The following is a 15,276-nucleotide window of genomic DNA, read 5'->3' as shown; positions in this document are numbered from 1 at the left end:
AAAATCTTAGATAATGTCTTGGACACATGTGAAGCTCCTGGACTAAAAATTTTTTGATCATGATACTGTCCAGTCTCTGAAAGGAAAGGAAAAAAGAGAAAATTCCCCTAGAGACAACATTCACTTTTATTAATACTAGTACAGGCACACATCAGTCTACATCCCAATCCCTATACCAAAGAAAGGCAGTGCCAAAGAATGCTCCAACTACCACACGATTGCACTCATTTCACATGCTAGCAAGGTTATGCTCAAAATCCTCCAAGGCAGGCTTCAGCAGTATGTGGACCAAGAACTCCCAGAAGTACAAGCTGGATTTTGAAGGGGCAGAGGAACTAGAGACCAAATTGCTAACATGCGCTGGATTATGGAGAAAGCCAGAGAGTTCCAGAAAAACATCTACTTCTGCTTCATTGACTACGCAAAAGCCTTTGACTATATGGACCACAGCAAACTATGGCAAGTCCTTAAAGAAATGGGAGTACCTGACCACCTTATCTGTCTCCAAAGAAATCTACACAATGGTACCTCGCTTGACGATGTTAATCTGTTCCAGCGGAATCACTGTAGAGCGAAATTTTTGTCAAGTGAAATAGAAAAGCCCATAGAAATGCATTGAAAACCGTTCAATGCATTCCAATGGGAAAAATACCTGCTCATCCAGCGAAGATCCTCCATAGGGCGGGCATTTTCGGGTGCCTGTAAAGCGAAGAATCCATCCCTAACACAGCGGGGAACCATTTTGCACAGTGGGTGGCCATTTTGAAACCCAACAATCAGCTGTTTTCTGATCGTTGTAAAGCGAAGAATCGGTTCCCAAAGCAGGGAACCAATCATCATAAAGCATTTTTCCCATTGAAACATCATTTTGCAATCGCAAAAACCTAAACGTCAAGCGGATTAGTCGTTTAACAAGGTAATTGTTAAGCGAGGCACCACTGTATGTGGGATAGGAAGCAACAGTTAGAACTGGACATGGAACAACTGATTGATTCAAAATTGGGAAAGGAGTACGACAAGGCTGTATAATGTCCCCCTGCTTATATAACTTATATGCAGAATACATCATGTGAAAGGCAGGACTGGAGGAATCCCAAACCGGAATTAAAACTGCTGGAAGAAACATCAACAACCTGCGATATGCAGATGATACCACTCTGATGGCAGAAAGTGAGGAGGAATTAAATAACCTCTTAATGAGGGTGAAAGAAGAGAGTGCAAAAAACGGTCTGAAGCTCAACATCAAAAAAGAAACACTAAGATCATGGTCACTGGTCCCATCACCTCCTGGCAAATAGAAGGGGAAGATATGGAGGCAGTGACAGATTTTACCTTCTTGGGCTCCATGATCACTGCAGATGGTGAGAGCAGCCACGAAATTAAAAGATGCCTGCTTCTTGGGAGGAAAGCGATGACAAACCTAGACAGCATCTTAAAAAGCAGAGACATCACCTTGCCAACAAAAGTCCGCATAGTCAAAACTATGGTCTTTCCAGTAGCAATGTATGGAAGTGTGAGCTGGACTATAAAGGCTGACTGCCAAAGAATTGATGCTTTTGAATTGTGGTGAGAGTCCCCTGGACTGCAAGGAGAACAAACCTATCCATTCTGAAGGAAATCAAAGGACAGATCCTGAAGCTGTGGCTCCAATACCTTGGCCATCTCATGAGAAGAGAAGACTCCCTGGAAAAGACCCTGTAGTTGGGAAAGTGTGCAGGCAAGAGGAGAAGGGGACAACAGAGGACAAGATGGTTGGACAGTGTCATTGAAGCTACCAACATGAATTTGACCTAACTCCGGGAGGCAGTGGAAGACAGGAGGCCCTGGTGTGTTTGGTCCATGGGGTCACGAAGAGTCGGACACAATGACTAAACAACAACAGACACCCAACTCTAAGTTGCATGTGCGCTAATTGCACAATGGTTATGGTGGAAGTGCTATCCCTGAAGCACTTCCATTGGTATATTGTGCAATCACTCATGCCAGGCTGCATGATCAATTGCACAATTCAGTAGCATAATTCCTTTTTGCAGGGTATAACACCCGACTGGAGGCAAGATGGCGACACCTCTCACCCAAGCACTGGCCATTCCAATGGGGAAAGGGGAGAGGAATGGAGGAACAGAGTTGGCCGTGCCCACAGAGACAATCCATAGAGGTTCCTCTAGAGGGAGCAGAAAAGAAAGTTGTCCAGGACCCATGGGAAGTGGAGAAGCTGGGAGAACAGTTAGAAAAGGTGAAATCAAGCAAGGAGGACGTAGACCACTCTTGAAAGAAGGAAAGGAAGAAAGATGGTGGGAGAGAGACTATAAAAGAGGGGGAAGGCACAAGGAGAAATTTAGTAGAGGCAGGAGAAAGTGAGAAGATCCTATCCCTGGAATGGGATGGATCTGGTTAGAGAGTCCCTGGACACAAATTGGGAGAGATTAACGGTGCCAAGGGAAGAAGCTGAGCAGAGAAGGAGAGCATTTGTCCCCCAGAAACCCTTGTACTTGGGAAGAGAAAGAAGGACAGGAGTGGGGGAGCACATATTGAGAGGAGAGAGAGCCATGGTAGAGCAAGAGAAGATAGAGATAGCTAAATGGAGAGTGCAACAAATGATAGAGAGGAGACAGTCTCGGGAACTAGGGACTTCATTGAGTTGGGCAAGCAATCAAGATGGGACAAATGTCCAAGAAAAGCCACCATGTTGACAATATCACCAAGTTTGGCCTTGAGAGACTGGGACCACCCGAACCATGGAATGTTAGTTATGAGAACTTATTTGCTGGTCAAGAGTGGAACCCTTTTCTTGTCCCACAGGAGGTGACAAACAACATTCAAATCGATGTAAATAGCTTTACTGAAGTTTCTACAATAAATGTTAATGTGTTACAACTAGAACCAGAGTTTGAATGTATTAAACATGAATTAGAAGGTGCATCAAGTGACCCAAACCCTGATCTCTCACACCAACACATTTACGGGAGCATAGCTTGAATATTATCCTGGCACAAACAGGATACTGGCCAACAAGGGAAGCATGAGAACATTGCATGTGGACAGGAGTGTTTGTAAGTTTTGTCCCACATTTTACTTGTTTTTTTTAAAAATCTCAAATTCTTTCCATTCCAAATATGAAGACACTCTATCAGGAGTGAACTGAATTTAAATGCCTGGCCACTGGAAGGCACTATAATGTCAGCAGTGAGGAAGAGCAAATTTGTAGGCTAAACTGGCAATGCTGCGGTGGCCATAGCTGAAAATAAAGAAGAAATTAGTAAAGCAGCTCTGTCAATGACATTCTGCATAGTTAAATGTCCATAACCCATTTATTCTTCTTCCCAACAATACCCAGTCTATCTGCATCCCACACTCTGCCTGGCAATATTTATATCTATGTTGCTGCCCAGTGCTTCCATTCAGGGAGGAAGCACATGGAGTGATGTTGACACTTTACCTTGGCTAGTCCATCTCTAGGAGACAGAGTTGCTATAGACTGCATTGGTGTAAGTCAATACTTTTCCTGCTGGAACATAAGGCAAACCACAGGAGTGTGCTGCTATTATCAGAGTGAACAATAAATTGGAGCATTAAAATCAAGCCTTCTTCTACCATGTTCCCTACGTCAAGGCAGTAAGAAAACATATGCTAATGGAAAATATATATTGTCTGCTAATCTAATACTCACAAAATTAGCACATCAATCATGAAAATTAGACAATAAAGTCTTGCTCCAAAAAAATCCTACACAAATATATTGCAAAAATAATTAAGAGATAATGTCATTTGGATAGAGCTTCATCATAAGACAATGAGCTCCATTTGCAAGATTAAAAAAATGACAAATCACAGACATTTATCAAAAACTATCAAGTCAAAGCTATGTTTTTTCAAAGCAAGAGACTCATATTCGTTGACAACATTTCATTACAATGACACTATTTCTATTAAAGTGCATGACTGATGGATGCTCAGGGCAACTGAGTGACAATTTGTTCATTGCGTTTGGGTTTTTTTGAAGCACTGGATTCTGATTAGCTTTAGAGCAGAGAAGCTTCTCTCTAAGCCAATAAAAGATCAGTGTGAATAAAAATAGATTTTTTTAAATGAAACTGTTGATACTTGCTAATAAAATGGCCATCAGCAATTAGACATGACTCAACATGATCTGACCAGATCACCTTCCACTCATATTTTTCTGCAAATGACTGTTGGAGAATAGCCAATAGCTGAGTTATTGCCAACCTCTTAAAAAGAAATTGGCAGTTTTTGATCAGAGGGATAAATGCCAGCTTATTTTCGAAGGCCTTCTTGACAGGAAACATTTTTGGCAGGATATGAAGCAAATTCCACAACTCTGACATAGACATTTCAATGAACCTTTAATGTCTGGCTGAATTTGTTCTGTGGAATCAGGTAACCAGTGGTCCAAGCAATCTAAGTAGATAAAAAAAATATGTTAATTTTTTGAGAACGTGTACTGACTTGGGCAAGATATATTGACCAACATGGATTATCTTCAGTGTCCCGGTGTGGTACATCTCACATGTCACAGGACAATCCTATGGGTGTTTACTCAAATGTAAACTACATTCTATTCAGTGGTACTTAATGTAAGATAAGCATGCATGAGATCAAAGCTTTAATTTTTCTTTCCCCCTTCTGCAGGTTTAGATGCCATGATTTATTCAGGACAACCTACCATTCACAATCTCTTTATGTTTACAGCATTTCTGCCATCCATATTCGCCAAAGAAGCAAAATCTAACATGGTACAAATAACAGATTCCAACCCAGGAAGGGAGCGGGTGTTCTATTTTCGAAGTCTCCCTTGAGAAAGTGAGCACATGATAATGGAGACAGTAAGTGATCAATGTGTGCATGTTAATTTGCCCCCAGGTCTCCTTCACACTTTTCCTAGCAAATGTATTTCCGTCTTTTATCCATCAGATGCGATTTCATCAGGCACAAGCTGGATGAGTGCCTCACTGGTAGATCTCCAGCTGGCAATGATACCTGACTCCCAGTGGTTTAATAATGAAAACTAAAATGGTCCCCTGCCTAAAACTAGGCTGCTGAAAGTAAGTCAGCTCAGAAGAAAACCAAGAGCTTGAACTCACCTCTGGTCCTGGAAATAAATGTCTGGACTGAGCACATGCTGAGATGCAGCCTTTTTCTTTAATCTAAATTTATGTTTACTGCTCTGTGGCACAGTTTTCCACCCAGCTCTGATTGGGAGGCTTAGGGAATTATCAGAAGTGTGGTTTTACTGCGCATTGGGCTATATATAGGGAACCTCCAAAGAACTACATTTCCCACGCTACCCTAAGTCTCCCAGGAAGCCCTGGGCATGAAGTTGCGCCAGACAGCCTACCGTCCTATTCAGCTGGGCAGCAGTGGAGGGGAGGAGGAGGCCCAGAGCAAGTAAGGTAGGTGCTGGGGCCCATGAAGGAAGCCCCCTTTATTTTTAGAGATGGGCCCAAACCAAACAGTGTGTGTGTTCTCATTTTTAAAGAATTGCATCATTTGTGGTTTGTGGACACCAATGAACCACGAACACCCATTGTGCTGGTTTGTGCCCATCTCTACCTGGAATCCCTAGCCAATATGGAGATGATGGCATTCCTAACAGTGGTCTTCTGGGAACTGCAGTTCAATAAAATAACATCTCTGAGGTTTGGGGATACTAAGCAACGTGATATATGCAATGTAGCCCCCAGTCTACACCATTTATCACCTATTAACTGCACAAAGGCATCTCACTAGACCTGTGGTGCTTCCTTTGATGCCTGATGCCTTTACTTTCATATACATATTTATTTATATTTTAGTATTCTGGATGATCAGCACTCAATCAAAAACCGTATTTCTTCTTCTTCTTCTTCTTCTTCTTCTTCTTCTTCTTCTTCTTCTTCTACTACTACTACTACTACTACTACTACTACTACTACTACTACTACTGGTGGTGGTGGTGGTGGTGGTGGTGGTGGTGGCGGCGGCAGCAGCAGCAGCAGCAGCAGCAGTAGTACATTGGAAAGAAAAATCCAGCTTATTTTATCAACAGCCCCCAAGAATATTGTTATTAAACACCCTCTTGTTTAAAGACACAATCATCTATTGGGTTTCATGCCATATACATATGAACACAGGCATTCTGTATGATCTGCATCTATTTTGTCAGTGTCTATATCACCAGTTGGCTACTTACAAACAGAAACTTGATAGCTCCTTTAAAATTTGTAGACAATAGGATTGGGAGATTTCTGTTCAATCTTATTAAGCTGTACAGGGCCACAGGTTCTGTTTTGTCTCAGTCCCCTCCTCCTTATTTTTGAGGATCTATATGAAGTTACTAGTAAGCTTATCTGGGATTTTGGACTCAGATGGCCTCATTATGTAAATGACATTCAGCTCTATGTCTCCCTGTCATTTGTGTTAGGGAGGCACCCAACTGATGTCTGGATGCTGGAACAGATCAGCTTTCTTTCGGCCCACCTGTTATAATTGTTCCTAGGTAAGGAAAGCATGGGCACAGTATGTCATGCAATTACTGCAGTGTGTCCTAAGTAAGGGTCACATGCAGGGCCAAGCCTTGATAACAACATGAAAGCTGCAGCTATTACAGAATACAATGGCTAAAGTGCTGCCTAGATCATCACACAGTGGCTTTACAAAGTGCCAAAATATTTCTGATCCATGTTCAGGTGATGACGTTCCAAGCACTAAAAGCCCTGGGGCCTTCATACCTGAAGAAGGGCATCTCCTTTTACATGAATCCGCCAAACGTTGATATCTGCCATGCAGATGTTTCTCTGCCCAGCTGTTGGGAGGGGTTTGCTAGATGGAGATCTGGGAGAAGGCTTTATTGCTGCAAAGCACCCTTTCCTTGGGTGGCTTCATTTCCATTCCAAACTGTTCAGCCAAGCTTGTAGAAATCATTAATCATGGTTTAGTTCTGGTCTATTCAACAGTGCACTTTGTTTTGATTTTGCTGAATTTTTTTTGAGTTGTTTATATTGTTTTAAAACTGTTTAGTTTTGATGTTTTTTTTTAAAAAAAATTTACCTTGCCTTCAGTTTCATGGCATTTAAAGCTTTGAATGCCACTGAATGAGATGATTGCTCATTTATAGCACATCTGAATTATTTTAATAAATGCATAAAATAAAATATTGTATTAATCAAACCAATTTGATTCCCTGATAATCATCTTAGCTATCATAAAGATCTTCCAGGCTTTTGTCGATATATAGTGTTTCTTCAACATATGCTATCTGCATTTTTCAATGGATTTTTGCTGGATCCCTTATGTTTCCGTTTTGCTTATGTTTTTCAACGTGTGTTTCAGCCTTCCGCAAGAAGATACAAAGAGTTACCAAGAAATACACGAACTCTACACTTCTATTTTATTGGGATAAGAGACAATTAGTGACCTCTTGCACCTTCTATTTTTAACTATATCAAACTTCCCACCCTCTTGGAAATAGGATGCATCTTTTTCAAAATTCCAAAATAAAGCATGGAAATAATTCTAAATATAATATAATATAGGAAAAAGTCAATGACGCACTATACAGCCCAATTAAAATGTGCAACTTTCCAACTAAGCCACATGGACAGATAAATGCATTATGATCCAATGAGAACACAGCTAACCAGAAGATGCCTAGATGTAGACTTCAGAGAGTTTTTAGAAAAAGGGAAAAGCTAAGTGGAGAACAATTTACAAAACTATTTCTGAGTATGATGAGACTTTGTAGACTCGGTGCACAGGCAACATGGGCAGAATGACACTTCTATGCCCCCCTCCCTCCCTATACCTCATTAAATTCAGTGGGGACTACTTATGAAAAGATACATGTAAGACTGTGCTTGTAGTTCATTTTAAACACCATAAGGAACACTACACAAGGTGAATACAGCTAAAGCTGAATGATCCACATTTTATCCTGGTGTTTTCTTGTCTTCGATCACGTCATGTTGTTTTTGTCAATCACTCTATCCTCATGGGAACGCTTTATTTAATCCTGTGTTGTAAAATAAACAGCATCTTGATGCATGTTCAAACAGAAATGGATCCCAACTTTTAAAAAACAGGCTTCCTCTACATTACAATCATATATTTTTAATTGATTGGAGCCATGCTAAGTGGGATGCAATTGGAGTAGTATATTGAAATGTAGACACACCCTAAGTCTTTATGCTTCCTAGTTCCTCTCTTGTTGGTCATCTTTTCTTTCTAAATAGATGTGCAAGAGATGAAGCACCAATGAATACCATAGCACTGACTTCAAAGACAAAATCCACATAAGTGAATTGTAGAGGACATACAGCTTTATTTCTTTACAAACCAGGCCATTATAGTTCAGAAGTAACCATACTCCTGGTTTTCTGCAATAAATCAATTTCATAGCTTCACAGTATTCATTATTACTATAGACTTACTTCCAACCAGCCTCATTAGGCCATTTATCTAGACTATTTTGCACTAGGTTGTTATTCACACAATATACAGTGGTGCCTCGATTTACAAACTTAATCCGTATCAGAATGGTGTTCTTAAGTCGAAACATTCATAAATCGAATCAGTATTTCCCATAGGAATGCACTGAAACCTGATTAATCTGTTCTGGCTGTTTTTTGTTCTTATGTCGAGGCGCAGTTCTTAAGTCGAAGCATTTGTTCTCATAGGAACAAATGCAAAGCCAGTTAATCCATCCTCTACCACTAGGGGGTTAATATTTTTAACCTAAAATGAACTTAGGTTATAAAAAGGACAGGAAAGAAGGGAGGGAACAATGAGGAAAAGAGGAAAGAAAGAAGAAGGTCATCACTGGGGCACACAGACCCCTCAGACAAAAGTTTGTGCTTTTAAGCATAAAAGGAGAGAAGACAGAGAAAGAGAGAGAGAAGACATGGGGGGGAGAGACTTGAGTCTAAACTGCATTTTACAGCCTGCCTACATCAACCAGCAACCATTATTACAGCAAACAGATCACTTCAGTACAAAAAGAGGGGGGGGGGAGAGAGAGAGAGAGAGAGAGAGAGAGAGAGAGAGAGAGAGGATAATTAGGGAGGAGACTTGAGTCTAAACTGCATTTTACAGCCTGCCTGCATCAATCACCAGCACAGCCACTCACAGAATATTTTCTGATTTTAAGGAAAAAAAGATGTTGAAGCCACATTTTAAAGCCACACGTTTTAAAACAAAAGAGAGGCCACAGTACAAAAACCCTAGAAGCCACAGAATACAAAAATAAATAAATAAATTTTACATTTTAAAATTACTGTACAGTCTAATTTCTACATTTAATTTTAATTTAATATTACAGTCTACTTTTCATATTTTAAATCCACACTACAAGACCCATCAGAGCACAGAAATGATAACCCCCCACCTAGCCCTACCAAAAATCAAAATTTTTTTAAAAAGCCAAAATAATACAATACGTATAGTACAGTCCCAGGCAGTCCCAGGCAGTACAGTACCAGGCAGTCCGAAGTCTCTCTCTGTATCCACTCTCTAACCGCTGGGACAAGCAGCCTCTTCGCTGGCCAACAGTTAACTGAAAGTTCAAATTTCACGCTTTTCCCACCTTCCCTGGTTTTTTTGTCTGTAACTCGAATATCTGTTTGCAAGTCGAAGCAAAATTTTGCGGCCGGAGCTGTTCATAAGTCGAAATGTTCATAAGTAGGGACATTCGTAAGTCAAGGCACCAAGTAAGTTGGTAAACATCAAGATCTCATGTCTTACAAATGCATGTAACGCAATGTAGGCTAGTGTTTAAACAACAGTATATGCATTATACACGTGATAATATGTAATACTGTTCTGCTGAGAAACCTGCAATGTAGATAACTCTGTGGTCATTTGTTTTCTGAAAGCCAGGGAAATCCAGATGATTAACACAGGGACCAATTAGTTCACAAATTATAAAGAAAATAGCTCACAAATTACAAAGAGACCAATTCAATATGAAATTGTTTATTTGAACATCAAGTTGAGCAGACAGAAGAATTTGAGATGATACTTTGAGTATTTCCAGTTAGTATTTTATCACAGAATACTATGCATATTTTCTTAGCAGTACATCCCATGGAGGTCAATGGCACTGATGTATGTCTAAGTAAATGTTCATAGAGTTGCGCCCCTCTAAACCCATTGAGTCCAACTGCACTTGCTCCTCACTGAGTGAATATACTCATCTTAGTTTGAGCTTATAAATGTTACGTTTTCGGGGTACAGCTCCCAGCAACCTGGAGCCCACATAACCATGGCCAGGACCAACAAGAGCTCATATGAGGCCTGGGTCATTTCTCATTGCTTGAGAAGAGGGGTAAAAATATTTTAATGTAAAGCAGATCATGTAATTATATATATAGAATGCATTACAGTATTGCATCTTGGCAAAGTGGAAGCCCCTGTCAAATGGGGCTCCCTCTCCACTTATAGGCCCTGGACATAGCTGAAGAATTTGGAAACTGTAGCCGAAAAAGTAAAGTTTCCAAGTTCCATTTCACTGTAGGATGGCAGCATGTTATCATTCATTTATTTACTTGAAGTCTCCCATGTAGTAAGGTCAGTACTGGTATTGGGTCAACATGCTTCCGGTGATATGAAATCATCTTTCTTGTTTCTACTAATTGAAAAGATATAAAGCTTATAATGCAAGATTGTTATCCTGCCAGTAACTACTCTGTCTCTTCTATTCAAAGGTCTTGCAAAAATCTGCAAAGCCAATTAAAGCTTTCTCATGCACATATATTTATTCAAAGCATTTTCTTTCCATTCAAAGGGCAGAGTTAAACATTTTCAACCATACGATTAGAATGCATTAAAAATATTGACCACACCAGATTACAGCAGCATTCAACTGTTGTTCGAAAGAGTTACACAAGAAAATGATCCCTTCTTTGCTCCAGGTGACCTCATAATGGGGCCAGATGCATGTAGCGCAACATGAAAGGTTCATGTATATGAAAATACGCCCTTGCCTCTTGAACATTGAAAGAACCACTTATGTACTTCAATAGACAATGTGACAGGAACATCACTTCTTGGAGTGAAGGGCTCATCATATTCAAAGAGGCTGGATTTGCACTGTAATGAACAAGGACATGTATTTTAAACAAAGCTTATCAAAAGGTACAGTAGAGGTTTCCTCCCACTTGCACTAATTCTTCCACTGCAAAAATAAAAAATAAAAACACCACCACTTTCCAGATGCTTCTTAATTATCAAGAAACAGCTACATTAACATTATAAAATATAGATGGTGATCTATCTGAGTGAAGGTAAAACCACACAGCTAATTTTGATTTACAATTACAGTCGAGAAACACATTTTCTACAATATCGTGTATATCCCTTTTCTCATACAAGTGATCTTAATTGTTTACTTCAGTAATTATGCCATGCTTTTAAGTGTCAGTATACAAAGGATTGCTAAATATAGTTTTCTGTCACATGTGCAGAATATGTTTTATGGTTTAAAAGAAAAGGAAAATGCATATTTCATTTTACATTGTCTTATTAACAGAGATATTGCAGTTCAGTGTAAAATATTTAGCAATATAGGAAGTATATATATTATTCAGGTGCAGCAGAGAATCAATCATCAGTATCTGTCAGAAACATAATTGTAATTCGTGGGATTTTTAGAGGACATTTCAGGAGCTACCAGGATGTACGTTTCAAGAGTCCTTTTATGTTTCTGTAGTTGCAGTGTGTTCAATTTTGGAAAGATGATTTTTTTTTTTTTGTCTGTGGGTATCTGTGAGCTGCAGTTTTAAGAAGGCTTTATTTTGCTCCTAGGTGTTGTTTTCCATGAATCAGGTTTAGCCATGTCTGTCACATTCAGTTTCAATTTTTGATCATTAGCTTTTTGTTTCTGTGTGGCGATTTCTCTGTGCGGAGGGCCAGGATGATGATAAAAAGAAGAAGAAGGATCTTAACGATATCTGTTATTGCCCCCAAGAGCTACTGAGATTATAGAACTGCAACTGGAAACTAACGGTTACACGAGCTCAACTGCTCTCAGTGTAGGATAAAATTGTGGGTTACATAAGTCCAGTGCTGTGCCAGCAAAAGGGACTTAATGGAAATGGATTTCTTGCCTCCTCCCATTCCAAACAGCCTCCAAAGTCTCCTGGAAATGCCACACAGAGAATTGTGGTGATTTGTGGAGTCACAAAGCTGAGAAAGCAGAGGCATTGTCCTTGAGATCAGGTGGAGATGCCTTTTATGAGGAGCAGCTCTTCCACTCCTTTTTGATGGAATGACAACATTGGATACAACCTAAAGTAACTAATGAAAGACAAACTATATTTAAATTTAGATGTTTGTTTTTATCTCCTAAAATTTCCTACCCAAAGGCTGAAAGCATGCTTTACTTACTTGGGCTGCCTTCAGTCCCAGGTTACCAAATATATGTAATCAGATTAAATGTATCTTTTGAGTAAAATTCCACATAAGGTTGTGTATTTAACAACGTGAGCCTCAATGCCTGGAGGCAAGCTAGAATTACACTAAGATTTTACCGGGTCCTCACAGACAGCCAAACTAAAGAAAGCGGAAAGCCCACATTTAGAAGCCGATAGCATGTTATTCCACAGAAATTAGGCAGGCTTCCAGCCCTGAAGGTTGCTACCACCAACTGAAGACCTACTTTTGGGCTGACCTCTAGCCATTGCAGAAAAGTTAGTCTAATGGGTAGCTGTGCTAGTCTGTTGCAGCACAAGAGAAACTAGAAGTCTTGTAGCACTTAAAATACCATCTAGTTTTTATTTTTCATAAGCTTTTGTGTGGAGCAGTGGGGGGGGGACCCAGTTAGTCTTGAAGGTGCTACAAGACGTCTGCTAACTCTCACCTGAGTTGCAAGGACACAACTCTGCTGCTAGTCCTCAATAAATTACAAACAAGAAACACAAGAATTATGAGGTCAGAAAAGATCACATATTTACCCAGTCCAAGCCTTTTCCTCATAAACCTGCTTCATGAGAGTTAAGGGTCATTAAATCTCTGAAAGACTGTCATGTAGAAGGTCAAATTTCACTATGTTGATTCTGAGGGCAGCACTAAAACAAAAATGGGGAAATGGCAGAAAGTGAGACGTTATTTAAAGTTTAGGTGAAATATTTTAATAGTAGGAGGTGTTTAGCAATGGAACATATGACCTTATGTGGTAGTGAGACCTCCCTAGATGGAGACACTTAAGCAGATATGACATTATTTTATTGAGCATGGGACCAGAGCACATTCAGATGTCATCCGATCCTATATTTTTATTAGGACATTTTTAGTAGTATCACTTTGACAGACTCGAGAACTTGTTCACTTGTCCTTGTCATGTATTTTCAACTGTACAGGTACCTATTCTGGAAACTGCTTCAGTCTTTTCAGTTCCAAAACATATTCTATAAAGATATTCATGTGTGGTATGAACGAAGCAGGTAGCTACAGGAGCCGACATGGTGATAATGAGAATTCTAGGAACCATTGTTTTTTGCGCTCAGACCACAACCCCACCTCAAAAAAAAAAATCTGTCATGATCACCCACCATTTTAGGAACATGTTTGAATCTCACATTTGGGAAATGCTTCTGCCCTTCCCTACTTCTGAAAGCAATTTTGTTAAAGAGTTCATTAACTCAGCAAGGTGGCAAGGTGTGCCTATGTTACACGTGTGGTCTCATAGCCAAGTGTGCAACCAAGATGTGCCCTGCTACCTTATCAATTGGCTACAATTAGTTGTGGCAAATTATGTAAATCTCATGCAAACACCAATGTGGTTCCAGCCAATAAAATGTAAATTGGAGGGTAATCTGGCATGATCACTTCATAGTGTTGGGAGAATTTCAGTGCATATTATTATGCTTTTAAAATAACAGGCTGTGAAATAAATGTACTGTATGCCATATTCCTTAACAACAGTCTGCTATTCATATATGAGTCACTCTATCTGACTTGCAAATGTTTCATGGGAATCTATAAACTGATGTTTTAATATACATATTTCTGAATTTGCTTCCTTTTTTATTTACATGGAGGCATCCCAGTCTCTATTACATTGCAAGCTTATCAGCTTCCTCAAATTTGACTTTAAATCACTTTCAGTCAAATTTGGCTTAACATTATTCCTGCAGCCTCTGACATTTCTGATTTGGGACTGAGTCCATAGAATCATATTATAGTCATCTTAGAACTGCAGAGATGGAAGGGATTCTATGGATCATTGAGTCCAGCCTTTCTCAATGAGACACAGGGGGAAACTGAACTCCACATCCAGATACTTAAACCACTGAGCTACCCCACACTTCTCTTTTTTCCCTCCTGCCTTTAAGCATCTAAAACATTGGCTGAAATCCTGTTGCAGAGCTCCATGAATACAAGGTGGATGAGAGATGATTTCAGGTTGACTCTGACACATTCTAAACACCATCAATCGACACAGCTTCTACATAAGGTGTTCCAGGGAGGAAGGGAGGATGGTTGCCTTGCACCTTTCCTTTTCTCTGCAGTTGTCACAGAAGGCACTTTGCACAAAGGAAAGCAGCCTATAATAAAGGGTCACTTTCTGCCATCTGACCAACAGTCCTATTTGTGACCCTATGACTGTAAATGCAGTGCAAAGATCTTACCATCTTTTCTGTACCATGTGGTTCTTCTACGAAGTCCAGGCAGCTTCCACAGGGCTTTGTGCCCTTCCATGCCCTTCCAGCCCATCAAATGCCAGGCATGGGGTGTTCTTATGCAGCCCAGATTGGCACAGTCTTCACTTTGATCCCCCTGGGAAGAGAAGAAATGTCTTGGCCAATGTCACAGCTTTATTTCATTGAGGTTGATACCATGTTGCATCTTTCTTACTCAGGAAAAACAGAAGGAGAAATAGAAACAGATGTTCTTTTAAAAGCATTAACACCAAAATCTGCTAAGAAGATATTTTGAGAAAATACCTTTCACTATATTGGGAACATTTCTGTTGATTCTTTCCAGCATGAGTGCTTGACATTGAAATGGTCTTCATTTCCTTACTATATTTTATATATCCTTGTTACATTTTAAAAAATATGTAGGTATATTATTATATCCAGCTTTTATGTTTATAATTATACACAGAAACGAACTGACTTTTTAGAAGGAGAAAAAAAAACCTCGGTGATTTTGCATAATTTCCCCCACTGCCTTTAACTTTTGTCTTTTACCTGCACAAAGGATAAGGATTTGAAAAGGAGACAGTATCCTTCCCTGAGATCTTTTAGTAGGCATTTTGTTTTCAATAGCTTTCTTTCTTCC

The 15,276-nt window shown here is 39.7% G+C and overlaps 1 long non-coding RNA gene across 1 annotated transcript; it reads right to left on the bottom strand.

The window, feature by feature from the left end:
* Nucleotides 1-9,950: 9,950 nt before the first annotated feature.
* On the bottom strand, nucleotides 9,951-13,063 carry LOC144588555 (uncharacterized). Its single transcript, XR_013544167.1, has 2 exons — nucleotides 12,945-13,063; nucleotides 9,951-11,082 (listed from the first exon to the last, which is right to left on the bottom strand). It is a non-coding gene; the product is annotated as an uncharacterized LOC144588555 (long non-coding RNA).
* Between the last annotated feature and the right edge of the window lie 2,213 nt (nucleotides 13,064-15,276).

Source organism: Pogona vitticeps, chromosome 4, assembly GCF_051106095.1.
Source record: "Pogona vitticeps strain Pit_001003342236 chromosome 4, PviZW2.1, whole genome shotgun sequence".
Classification (NCBI taxonomy): Eukaryota; Metazoa; Chordata; class Lepidosauria; order Squamata; family Agamidae; genus Pogona; species Pogona vitticeps.
This window is presented reverse-complemented; position numbering and strand designations above follow the sequence as displayed.